Genomic DNA, 14,065 nt, shown 5'->3' with positions numbered 1-14,065 from the left:
AACTTACTTCCTTGAGAGAGTTTCCAGGTCTCAAGGCAGACAGGAAGAAACCTAGGTGAAGCCCAGGCATTTCTTTGAGTTCAGAAAGTGGAGCTGGGAGTTTAAGAAGGCTAGGGAAACTAGAGTTCACAGGGAGGAGTACTGGAGAACAGAGAGTTGCACAGAGAGAGAGTATAGGAAATGTGCAGAGAGCCTCCTCAAGTCCTTAGCTGAGTACTGATGAGTGCATGCATAAACACACACACACACACACACACACACACACACACTACACAGCACTGGGAAAGGAACACTCATAATAATCCATAGGGCTCACACATGACCAGGAATAGCTTGTGTTCCCATGAGTCAGAATGAAAAAATACCAAAAAACCTGCAATAGGTAAGGCACATGGGTAGAGTACTCAGAGTCCTTAGTATCTGTAGTGGGGCAAAATTAGCCTTAGAGTAAAAGCTGTTTTAGTCCCACTTAACAAAGCTAAAAAGTGTACCTCAAAAGGGTCAAACTATTTACTAGCAACTTAAATATGTCTCAGAATAAACCTAAAAATATTTTTAAATATATCTGAAGGCTTCCCTGGTGGTAGAGTGGTTGAGAGTCTGCCTGCCGATGCAGGGGACACGGGTTCGTGCCCCGGTCCGGGAAGATCCCACATGCTGCGGAGCAGCTGGGCCCGTGAGCCATGGCTGCTGAACCTGCGCGTCCGGAGCCTGTGCTCTGCAATGGGAGAGGCCACAAGACTGAGAGCCCCGCATACCACACACACACACAAAAATGATTATCCAGCATCCAACAAGGTAAAATTCACAGTGGCTTCATCCAATCAAAGATGACTAAACATGCAAAAAAGAAAGATAATATGATCCACGTTGAAAATGACAGCATATTTCTCATCAGAAAAAATACAACTTAGAATTCTATACTGAGAGAAATATCTTTTAAAAATAAGGTAAAATAAAGACTTTTTCAGATATACAAAACCTGAAAGTGTTCATCATCAGCACACCTGCACTGCAGAAAATAATAAAGTACTCAGGCAGAGGGAAAATAATATCAGAGGGAAATATGTGTGTATAAGGAAGGACAAACAGCACTGGAAATAGTAAATATGCAGGTAAAATATAAAATATATTTTTCTAGATTTGAACATCATGTTAAGGTAAAATTAATACAATGTATGATGGGATTTATAAAAAATGTAAAGTAAAAATGCATGACAACACTGGGACACAGACTGGGAGGGGAAAAACAGAAGTATACATCTTAAGGTTCTTATAGTGTACATGAATTTATATAATATTACTTGAAAGTAGACTATAATAAGTTGAGGGCATATACTATCAACCTTAAAGCAACAATTAGGAGAATATAAAAGGTATAGGTATTGTATTAGTTTCTCAGCGTAGCTGTAACAAATTACCACAAATTTAGTGGTTTGAAAAACCACAAATCTATTTTCTTGCAGTTCTGGAGGTCAAAATTCTAAAACAGGTCCAAAGGGCTGGGTTTTCTCTGGAAGCTTCAGGGGAGGATCTGTTTCCTTGCATTTTCTGGCTCCTAGAGTCACCCTACATTCCTTACCTCATGTCCACTCTTCCATTTTTGAAGCCAGCAGCACAGCATTATCTCTTCTCCAACCTCCTGTCTCCCTCTTATAAGGCCTCTTGTGATTACTGCAGGCCCACTCAGGTAATTCTGATCTCTGCCTTCATCTTTGCATGGTATTTCTCCCTGTGTCTTCACATTGTCTTCCTCTGCCCTCCTTTCATGGCATTCTCTTTATAACGACCCAGTCATATTGGATTGGGAGCCCACTCTACTCCAGTATGATCTTGTCTTACCTAATTACATCTGCAAAGGTCTATTTTCAAACAAGGTCACATTCTGAGGTACTGAGGGTTAGGACTTCAACACATAAATTTTGAGGTAAAATAATTCAGTCCATAACAGACACAAATTACCAAAGCTCATTCAATAAGAAAGAGATAACTTGAATAGCCTTATATTTGTTAAACAAATTGAATTTGTATTAAATTTGTATTCAGAAACCTACCCACAAGGAAATTCCAGAACTGGATGGCTTCATTGGTGAATTCTAGTACCAATAAGTAATATACATTCTACACAAACTCTTCAAAAATTGAAGAGGAGAGAATTCTTTTCAATGTATGTATAAGGTCAGGTTTACTTGATACCAAAACTGGAAGAAAACATCACAGGAAAAATATAGATCAATTTCCATCATTAAAATAGAAACAAAATTTCTTAATAAATTTTAGTAAATTGAACAAAAAATATGTAAAAAGGATAACACACAATGAACAAGTGGAGTTTGTCCTAGGAATGCAAGGCTGGTGCAAATTTTGAAAATCAATGAGTGTAATTTAAGCTAAAGTAGAAAAATCATATGATCATTTCAATAGATGTAGAAAAAGCATTTAACAACAGTTAACATCCATTCTTTATAAAAAAGCACTTAAGTTAGGAATACAAGAAACTTCCTCAACTTGACAAAGGTCATTTACAAAAAGCCTAGAGCTAACATCATAATTAATGGAGAAATACTGAATGCTTCCTCCCTAAGGAGGTGAACAAGGTAAGAACATTTGCTCTCATCACTTCTATTCAATATCAAACTATAGGTCCTAGACAGTGCAATAAGGAAAGAATGTAAAGGGATCCTTAAAACAAAAAGATGGAGAACACTAATCTAATGGAAATTCCTTCACATAGACAAATGAACAGTGAAAAGTAGTCATTTCTTTCTTTATATTATTTTTTCTCCTAAGTTTAGACTCGTGTAAATATTAGACTCTTGTCTAATAATGATTACCATTTTTGAATGACTGCCATGAGTTTCACAAGCAATACATATATTATCACATTTAATCCATAAACCAACCACATAAATTAATGTCATTTTAGAAACAAGGAAAATGAGGGTCAAAGAGATTAATTAATGTGCCCACAGCCACATAAGTGACAGAATTGGAATTCAATCCAAGCCTGTCTGATTTCAAAGCCCATGTTCATTCCTCTACATCATGGGCAGGTAAGTAAATGCCCTCAGCTCAAGGGGATGGAGAACGCTTTCCCATCTTGTAATGCAGGCAGAGGTAGTGGCTTTGCGTCATATGTCTATTCCAAGGGACTAGCTTCCAAAATGGGAGGGAAAGGGATGGGGAAGGGGGCAGTGTGGTACAGACACCTGGCGCTGCCAGAAATGGCCTGTGAAGTTTCCATTGCATTCTCTGGAGGACTGAGGAGAATGCAGAGGGGGAAGTTTAGGCATCTGGGAGAACTCCTCACCCACCTTTTCCCAAGGGTCTGAAGACCATGGATGAGGGACTAGGTGTATGGTCATCAAAGATTTAGTGTGTATCTTTCATGCATAAAACAAAGAAGGTAGTATTGTTATGTCTTGGGAAAGCAAACATAGACTTTCCTATCCCCAAGTTTCTTTCTGGAAGCCTACAAGGTCATTATTTTGCTTTTTCACTCTCTTTTATGCATGTACAGTACAGTTTTCCAAAGGCTACATGATATATGAAATTGCAACAGATTCAATCTGCAGAAGCAGATATGTGAATCTGGCTTTCTCATCTTAAGTCAAAACATTGAAAAGTTTTATAAAAATGCAAAACAATGTTACTCTTCTCACCAAATTTATTTCTGCTCTGGAAAATATAATTTTCACAACCATACATTATGTTAATATGAAATGGGTTTGTTACTGGTATTGTAAACAAACTAATAACTGTTTAAAAGATTTCCAATTTTTAATTTCTAAGATGGTAATTACCAATAGATAGAAACTATGTAAACAAAAGCTCTTTGGAGTCCTCAATTTTTGAGTGTGGCAGGTCCTTAGATCAAAAAGTTTGAGAATCACTAGTGCAATAGAATCATATTAAAGATGACTAAGCTGAGGCTCACAGAGTGGAAGCAAATTGCCCAAAGCAGCTACTATCTGGCAGAGCTTAGACTCAAAGCCAGGGTTTCCCACTCCAGACGTTTGCATTACACCACTCTGACCCTCTCTCTTTTGCCCTTTCTCTTTTTCTCCATCCTGCCTGCCCAACTGCAGCCACTGTGCTCAAAGGCGCATCACTTTTGTTTTTACACAAACATATCTGACCTCACAAACAGGGGTCACAACTTGTCACAAGCCACACTGACCTTCCCCTCCTCATCACAGATGGCATCTCCATCCTCACCTCGTTTGGAACTATTTTAAACATAACTCACTCTCTTCCCAGAAGCCAATGATTGGAAACAGCCATTGAATCTCTGCACCATTTCAGGGTGGTCCTCATGGAGCTTTTTCCCTTCAGCTCTATTTCTAAATTCTGTTTCTTTTCTTTAATTCACTGGCACGATAATGTATTTGCATGAATTTAGAATTTCTATAAATGAAGCCTGGAAAACTTAGCCTGTGTCAAGGTTATTTAGAGAGTAGAAGGAATGTGTCTTAAAGTGAGCAGTTGCAGGAAGAATGCCACATTCCCCTCAGTCCACTCACCAGCAAAGAATGTGTGTGCTTTGGAAAGAAAAGACGTCATTTAAATGGATTCTAATGGACAGACACTGGATCCATTGGGGAATTTCTTCTATCCTCAGTTAGTGCCTAGAAAAATAAAAGAACCCCCCCCCAAAAAAAATTCCAAAGGCATATTTTTTTTCAGATAGGAACAAGATCACCTTTCTCTACCATAAATACAAGTTTATTTGAATACTGAGACTAATTACTTGACAAACACCTTCAAAGGAACACAATTATCCAGTTCACAAAATCAGTGCTGATTAGGAAAGACTGGGGGCACTTCTAGTAGGGGTCCTCTCTACCTTCCGCTGCCCTATGTATGAAGCCATGCAGCTCCTCTGACTGAAGGCCCTTCACACTTGAATAATCTGGCTGCCTCTGGCCTCACAGCTTCATCACACGCACATTGGGATGGTACCTTGATGTTCTGAGCAATCACAGCTATTGACCAAATGAAACTGCCCAATAGATTCTCTCTGGTGGGTCTGACTCCCCACACACGTCATTCATTTCCTTCAAAAAAATGCACCAAATATTCTTAATAACTCTTTGTAATTTTCTCCCCTTCTAATTTCTTTCTTAGTTTTCTTTTTTTTTTTTGTATACTTATGTGGACATTTGATAGAAGGGATGGGTTTGTAGGAGATAATTACAGATAGAATAGAAACACTTCCATTGACATGTGGAGAACTTGAATCTGAACGTTTTGTCCATCCCTGCCAGAGTCCTCAGGATGGCTCGGTGACTGATTCTGGTAACTAAGTACCAATCTGGGAGGAAGCTTTCATATCTGCTATTAATTAATTCTGTTTTCCCCATGCTTAGATTATTCCTGGTGATGATGTGCTCACCCCTTCCCAAAGGCATTAAAGATCCAGTGCACCTTAGCAGAGCCTGCAAACTATCACAGAGGCATGCTTTGCAAACTCTTCCCCAGGGCCACTTCTGGGGAGCACTGACAAGCTGTGCAATAAAGGAAAAGAAAAGGAATCGAGTTCCCTACACCCCTCCCCACCACATACTGGGGAGGGTCAGTTTGCCCTTCCATACTTCTTATTTTCCAGCAGACTTTCCAAAGATGTTTCACTTAACAGGAAGCATTTATTACTGTGAACATTAAAGGAATGAAATTTACAAAAAGGAAAGTCACGGTTTAGAAATTGTTGTAACCATTTCCTTACTTGAAAGTCAGCAATGGAGCAAAAAATACTTTGGCAGATGTGTATACTATAATATTATAAATACTATATAAAGAGTAAATACTGTAGCAGTCAAGCTGTGAACATAGGTGTCTCTAGGTAAACAATAACTTTCTGGGCATGCCATGTCTCAATGGGTATAAAAATGGTGGCAAGGAGGGCCTTGCATGGGACCTGAATTGTAAATATAACATGAGTTCTTTCTGCAGAAAAGTGCAGAAGTACTGCATTTTCAAATCCACTTTCCATTAATCCTAACAGCATCTACCAGCATCGTTATACTATCCTGAAACCCAGAGCAATTCGGGACCATGTTCAGAAACAGAATGCCCAGATTTGACAGACAAAGGTAACTTATGTCTTTATTTTAAACATTTAATAATTAAGTGCCTCTGAGAATCACAGTTTCCCAGATGGTTTGTGAGGAACACATGAGCCACACTGCAGGCATCTCCAAGGCAGTCGGCACGATTGCTTGAGAACTGTGCCAAACAGCTAAATGCTGCTGATGGAAAATATGACCATCAGCACATTGGCATGTGACTGACGTGACTGCCATCCAAGAGGGGGAAGGGGGAGAGCTGGGCTTGGGCCACCACCACCTGCTGAGGCTAGTGATGGAGACCCCAAAAAGGAGAAGTTCACACACACCCCAAAAAACCACTCATTTAAGTTGAATAAATTCACTTTGAATTCTCTTTATCTTATACTGGGCAAAAAATGGTTAAAAATGAAAAGATTGTTAATAACCCTGACAACAGCTTTTTTTCCCCTTCAAACAAATCACTTTTTTTGGTGTGTGTTTTCCTTCAAAATAACTCTATGCTTTATTCACAAAGAATAACTTGAGATTCCAATGTATTATTTGGGGTGGGAAAGCTGGAAGTTGAAGCAGAAAGCCCCATGTTTTTGCAATTATTTCTCTTTTGCTTCCCCCCTCGTGTGTTCCCCAGTGAAGGAGCAGAGCTGAAACGTGGGGTAGGGTGTCCACAGAAAGAACTGAGCAACTCTCATGGTGAAGATGTGCTGATTTTAAAAGGTAGTAAAGAGCATCAGTGATAGAGCTCTGTAGACTCACGACTCATTTCTTACAAAAATACAGCTGTTTACTGTTGATTTTTACGCTATTTAAGTCTATAAAAATATTTTATTCAGACTATAGTTTTGCTCCAATTAGCTTTGGGGCTAAATTGTGTTATATTGGTGCTCTCAGAAGGCAATCTGGGGACTTCCCTAGTGGTGCAGTGGTTAAGAATCCGCCTGCCAATGCAGGGGACACGGGTTAGAGCCCTGGTCCGCAAGATCCCACATGCTGTGGAGCAACTAAGCCTGTGAGCCACAACTACCAAGCCCACACGCCACAACTACTGAGCCCATGCACAACAACTACTGGAACCCGGGTGCCCAGAGCCTGTCCTCAGCAACAAGAGAAGCCACCACAATGAGAAGCCCGTGCACTGCAACAAAGAGTAGCCCATTCTCGCCAGAATTAGAGAGAGCCCGTGCACAGCAACGAAGACCCAATGCAGCCAAAAATAAAAAATATAAAATAAATAAGTAAATTTTTTAAAAAAGAAGGCAATTTGGAAAGAAAGGTGAAAAAGATGTGACTTCCTGGGGAAAACTGTACAGTACAAGTGGAGTTTTCCTTTTGTGTGTGTGTGTGTGTGTGTGTATGTGTGTGTGTGTGTGTGTGTGCATTTCAATAGATGGGAAAGAGATGGGGTTTTAAAAAAATACAAAATGTATCCTTGATCTCCTTTGCTAAAATTGAATAGAATTGGTTAAGGGTTAAAGAATTTATCAACAAATGGAAACAGCACAGAACACGTGTTGTTTTATAATTAAAATTTCTCAAAAAATTTAAAGAACAACAAGAGTAGAATCTAGTTAGACCCACACACACAGGCATCCTTATATGTGGAGGCACAGAAATTGTTCCCTGGAGTGCGTGTATCTGTTGTCTCATCATCATCTCAAAAACGTGAGGGCACTACCACGGATAATGTTCCAGCAATCCTGTGTGCACATGTATACAATCAAAGTACAAGTCAGACCCTTGGGTGGTTAAAGCATGGATAAGGAATACGACAGCCTTGTTTTCAAAGGGACATTGACTTTGTCCATGGTGCTTTTGGGGGCAGGAGTGAGTTTAATAGAGCTGGCCGACTGGTCTCTGGGTCATGGCCTTGTGGGAGAAGCTGAATGGAGGGAGGTGTTTCCAGAAATCTCTGAGAGCCAGGGAGTCAGAGCCAGATAGGAAGCACAAAGAGAAAGCCAGAAGGCAATCCTTGGGAAGAGTGTTAAGAATCAAGTCTGAGGGAGGGGGAAGATGGCGGAAGAGTAAGACGCGGAGATCACCTTTCTCCCCACAGATACACCAGAAATACGTCTCCACATGGAATAGCTCCTACAGAACACCTACTGAAGGCTGGCAGAAGACCTCAGACCTCCCAAAAGGCAAGAAAGTCCCCACATACCTGGGTAGGGCAAAAGAAAAAAGAATAAACAGAGACAAAAGGATAGGGACTGGACCTGCACCAGTGGGAGGAAGCTGTGAAGGAGGAAGGGTTTTCACACACTGGGAAGCCCCTTCGCGAGCGGAGACTGCGGGTGGCGCAGGGGGGAAAGCTTCGGAGCCGTGAAGGAGAGCACAGCAACAGGGGTGTGGAGGGCAAAGCGGAGAGATTCCCGCACAGAGGATCAGGGCCGACCGGCACTCACCAGCACAAGAGGCTTCTCTGCTCACCCGCCAGGGCGGGCGGGGCTCCACGGCTAGCCGGGTGGGGGGGGGGGGAGTCCGGGAAAATGTCTGGAGCTGCCGAAGAGGCAAGAGACTTTTTCTTCCCTCTTTGTTTCCTGGTGCGCAAGGAGAGGGGATTAAGAGCGCTGCTTAAAGGAGTTCCAGAGACGGGCGTGAGCCGCGGCTAACAGTGCGGACCTCAGAGCCGGGCATGAGACGTTAAGGCTGCTGCTGCCACCACCAAGAAGCCTGTGTGCGAGCACAGGTCACTATCCTCCCCTCCCCTCCCGGGAGCTTCTGCAGCCCACCACTGCCAGGGTCCCAGGATCCAGGGACAACTTCCCCAGGAGAACGCACAGCGCACCTCAGGCTGGTGCAATGTCCTGCTGGCCTCTGCCGCCACACGCCCGTCCCGCATCTGTTTCCCTCCCTCCCCCCAGCCTGAGTGAGCCAGAACCCCCGAATCAGCTGCTCCTTTAACCCCGTCCTGTCTGAGCAAGGAACAGACACCCTCCAGCGACCTACATGCAGAGGTGGGGCCAAATCCAAAGCTGAGCCCCAGGAGCTGTGCGAACAAAGAAAAGAAAGGGAAATCTCCCCCAGCAGCCTCAGAAGTGGCGGATTAAATCTCCACAATCAACTTGATGTACCCTGCATCTGTGGAATACATGAATAGACAATGAAGCATCCCAAATTGAGGAGGTGGACATTGAGAGCAAGATTTATGATTTTTTTTCCCTTTTCCTCTTTCTGTGAGTGTGTATGTGTATACTTCTGTGTGAGATATTGTCTCTATAGCTTTGCTTTCACCATTGGTCCTAGGGTTCTGTTGGTCCGTTTTATTTTTTTAACTGAAATTTTTTTTCTTAATAATAATAATTATTATTTTTAATAACTTTTTATTTTATCTTATTTTATTTTATCCTCTTTCTTTCTTTATTTCTACTTTCTCTCCCTTTTATTCTGAGCCGTGTGGATGAAAGGCTCTTGGTGCTTCAACCAGGAGTCAGTGCTGTGCCGCTGAGGTGGGAGAGCCAACTACAGGACATTGGTCCACAATAGACCTCCCAGTTCCATGTAATATCAAACGGCGAAAATCTCCCAGAGATCTCCATCTCATCACCAAAACCCAGCTTCACTCAACAACCAGTGAGCTACAGTGCTGGACACCCTATGCCAAACAACTAGCAAGACAGGAACACAACCCCATCCATTAGCAGAGAGGCTGCCTAAAATCATAATAAGGCCACAGACATGCCAAAACACACCACCAGATGTGGACCTGCCCACCAGAAAGACATGATCCAGCCTCATCCACCAGAACACAGGCACTAGTCCCCTCCACCAGGAAGCCTACACAACCCGCTGACCCAACTTTAGCAACTGGGGACAGAAACCAAAAACAATGGGAAGTATGAACCTGCAGCCTGCTAAAAGGAGACCCCAAGCACAGTAAGATAAGCAAAATGAGAAGACAGAAAAACACACAGCAGATGAAGTAGCAAGATAAAAACCCACCAGACCTAACAAACGAAGAGGAAATAGGCAGTCTACCTGAAAAAGAATTCAGAATAATGATAGAAAACAATATCCAAAATCTTAGAAATAGAATAGACAAAATGCAAGAAACATTTAACAAGGACCTAGAAGAAATAAAGGGGAAACAAGCAATAATGAACAACACAAAAAATGAAATTAAAAATACTCTAGAGGGGATCAGTAGCAGAATAATTGAGGCAGAAGAACAGATAAGTGACCTGGAAGATAAAAGAGTAGAAATAACTACTGCAGAGCAGACTAAAGAAAAAAGAGTGAAAAGAACTGAGGACAGTCTCAGAGCCCTCTGGGACAACATTAAACGCACCAAGATTCGAATTATAGGGGTCCCAGAAGAAGAAGAGAAAAAGAAAGGGACTGAGAAAATATTTGAAGAGATTATAGTTGAAAACTTCCCTAACATGGGAAAGGAAATAGTTAATCAAGTCAAGGAAGCACAGAGAGTCCCATACAGGTTAAATCCAAGGAGAAGCATGCCAAGACACATATTAATCAAACTGTCAAAAATTAAATACAAATATAACATATTAAAAGCAGCAAGGGAAAAACAACAAATAACACACAAGGGAATCCTGATAAGGTTAATAGCTGAACTTTCAGCAGAAACTCTGCAAGCCAGAAGGGAACGGCAGGACATATTTAAAGTGATGAAGGAGAAAAACCTGCAACCAAGATTACTCTATCTAGCAAGGATCTCATTCATATTTGATGGAGAAATTAAAACCTTTACAGACAATCAAAAGCTGAGAGAGTTCAGCACCACCAAACCAGCTCTACAACAAATGCTAAAGGAACTTCTCTAGGCAAGAAACACAAAAGAAGGAAAAGACCTACAATAACAAACCCAAAACAATTAAGAAAATGGGAATAGGAACATACATATCGATAAATACCTTAAATGTAAATTGATTAAATGCTCCCACCAAAAGACACAAACTGGCTGAATGGACACAAAAACAAGACCCATATATATGCTGTCTACAAGAGACCCACTTCAGATGTAGGGACACATACAGACTGAAAGTGACGGGATGGAAAAAGATATTCCATGCAAATGGAAACCAAAAGAAAGCTGGAGTAGCAATTCTCATATCAGACAAAATGACTTTAAAATAAAGAGTATTACAAGAGACAAAAAAGGACACTACATAATGATCAAGGGATCAATCCAAGAAGAAGATATAACAATTGTAAATATTTATGCACCCAACATAGGAACACCTCAATACATAAGGCAAATACAAAGAGCCATAAAAGGGGAAATCGAAAGTAACACATTCATAGTAGGGGACTTTAACACCCCACTTTGCCAATGGACAGATCATCCAAAATGAAAATAAATAAGGACACACAAGCTTTAAATGATACCTTAAACAAGGTGGACTTAGCTGATATTTATAGGACATTCCATCCAAAAACAACAGAATACACATTTTTCTCAAGTGCTCATGGAACATTCTCCAGGATAGATCATATCTTGGGTCACAAATCAAGCCTTGGTAAATTTAAGAAAATTGAAATTGTATCAAGTAGTTTTTCCAGTCACAATGCTATGAGACTACATATCAATTACAGGATATGATCTGTAAAAAATACAAACACATGGAGGCTAAACTGTACACTACTTAATAACGAAGTGATCACTGAAGAAATCAAAGAGGAAATAAAAAAAAATACCTAGAGACAAATGACAATGGAGACACAACGACCCAAAACCTATAGGATGCAGCAAAAGCAGTTCTAACAGGGAAGTTTATAACAATACAATCCTACCTTAAGAAACAGGAAACATCTCGAATAAACAACCTAACATTTCACCTAAAGCAATTAGAGAAAGAAGAACAAAAAAAAAAAAAACCCAAAGTTAGCAGAAGGATAGAAATCATAAAGATCAGGTCAGAAATAAATGAAAAAGAAATGAAGGAAACGATAGCAAAGATCAATAAAACTAAAACTGGTTCTTTGAGAAGATAAACAAAATTGATAAGCCATTAGCCAGACTCATCAAGAAAAAAAAGGGAGAAGACTCAAATCAATAGAATTAGAAATGAAAAAGGAGACGTAACAACTGACACTGCAGAAATACAAAAGATCATGAGACATTACTACAAGCATCTCCATGTCAATAAAATGGACAACCTGGTAGAAATGGACAAATTCTTAGAATGCACAACATGCCAAGACTGAATCAGGAAGAAATAGAAAATATGAACAGACCAATCACAAGCACTGAAATTGAAACTGATTAAAAATCTTCCAACAAACAAAAGCCCAGGACCAGATGGCTTCACAGAGGAATTCTATCAAACATTTAGAGAAGAGCTAACACCTATCCTTCTCAAACTCTTCCAAAATATAGCAGAGGGAGGAACACTCCCAAACTCATTCTACGGGGCCACCATCACCCTGATATCAAAACCAGACAAGGATGACACTAAGAAAGAAAACTACAGACCAATATCACTGACGAACATAAATGCAAAAATCTTCAACAAAATACTAGGAAACAGAATCCAACAGCACATTAAAAGGGTCATACCCCATAATCAAGTGGGGTTTATTCCAGGAATGCAAGGATTCTTCAATATATGCAAATCAATCAACGTGATACACCATATTAACAAATTGAAGGAGGAAAACCATATGATCATCTCAATAGATTCAGAGAAAGCTTTTGACAAAATTCAACACCAATTTATGATAAAAACCCTGCAGAAAGTAGGCATAGAGGGAAATTTCCTCAATATAATGAAGACCATATAAGACAAACCCACAGCGAACATCGTCATCAATGGTGAAAAACTTAGACCATTTCCACTAAGACCAGGAACGAGACAAGGTTGCCACTCTCACCACTCTTATTCAACATAGTTTTGGAAGTTTTAGCCACAGCAATCAGAGAAGAAAAGGAAATAAAAGGAATCCAAATAGGAAAAGAAGAAGTAAAGCTGTCACTGTTTGCAGATGACATGATATTATACATAGAGAATCCTAAAGATGCTACCAGAAAACTACTAGAGCTAATCAATGAATTTGGTAAAGTAGCAGGATACAAAATTAATGCACAGAAATCTCTTGCATTCCTATACACTCATGATGAAAAATCTGAAAGTGAAATTAAGAAAACACTCTCATTTACTATTGCAACAAAAAGAATAAACTATCTAGGAATAAACCTACCTAAGGACACAAAAGAACTGTATGCAGAAAATCATGACACTGATGAAAGAAATTAAAGATGATACAAATAGATGGAGAGCTATACCATGTTCTTGGATTGGAAGAATCAACATTGTGAAAATGACTCTGCTACCCAAAGCAATCTACAGATTCAATGCAATCCCTATCAAACTACCATTGGCATTTTACACAGCACTAGGACAAAAAATTTCACAATTTGTATGGAAACAAAAAGACCCCGAATAGCCAAAGCAATCTTGAGAACGAAAAACAGACCTGGAGGAATCAGGCTCTCTGACTTCAGACTATACTACAAAGCTACAGTAATCATGACAGTATGGTACTGGCACAAAAACAGAAAGATAGATCAATGGAACAGGATAGAAAGCCCAGAGATAAACCCACGCACATATGGTCACCTTATCTTTGATAAAGGAGGCAGGCATGTACAGTGGAGAAAGGAGAGCCTCTTCAATAAGTGGTGCTGGGAAAACTGGACAGGTACATGTATGTATTTGTGAGATTAGAACACTCCCTAACACCATACACAAAAATAAGCTCAAAATGGATTAAAGACCTAAATGTAAGGCCAGACACTATCAAACTCTTAGAGGAAAACATAGACAGAACACTCTATGACATACATCACAGCAAGATCCTTTTTGACCCACCTCCTAGAGAAATGGAAATAATAACAAAAATAAACAAATGGGACCTAATGAAACTTCAAAGCTTTTGCACAGCAAAGGAAACCATACACAAGACAAAAAGACGACCCTCATAATGGGATAAAATATTTGCAAATGAAGCAACTGACAAAGGATTAATCTCCAAAATTTTTA

The sequence above is a fragment of the Lagenorhynchus albirostris genome, chromosome 4 (genome assembly GCF_949774975.1).
Source record: "Lagenorhynchus albirostris chromosome 4, mLagAlb1.1, whole genome shotgun sequence".
In the NCBI taxonomy this organism is placed as follows: domain Eukaryota; kingdom Metazoa; phylum Chordata; class Mammalia; order Artiodactyla; family Delphinidae; genus Lagenorhynchus; species Lagenorhynchus albirostris.
This window is presented reverse-complemented; position numbering follows the sequence as displayed.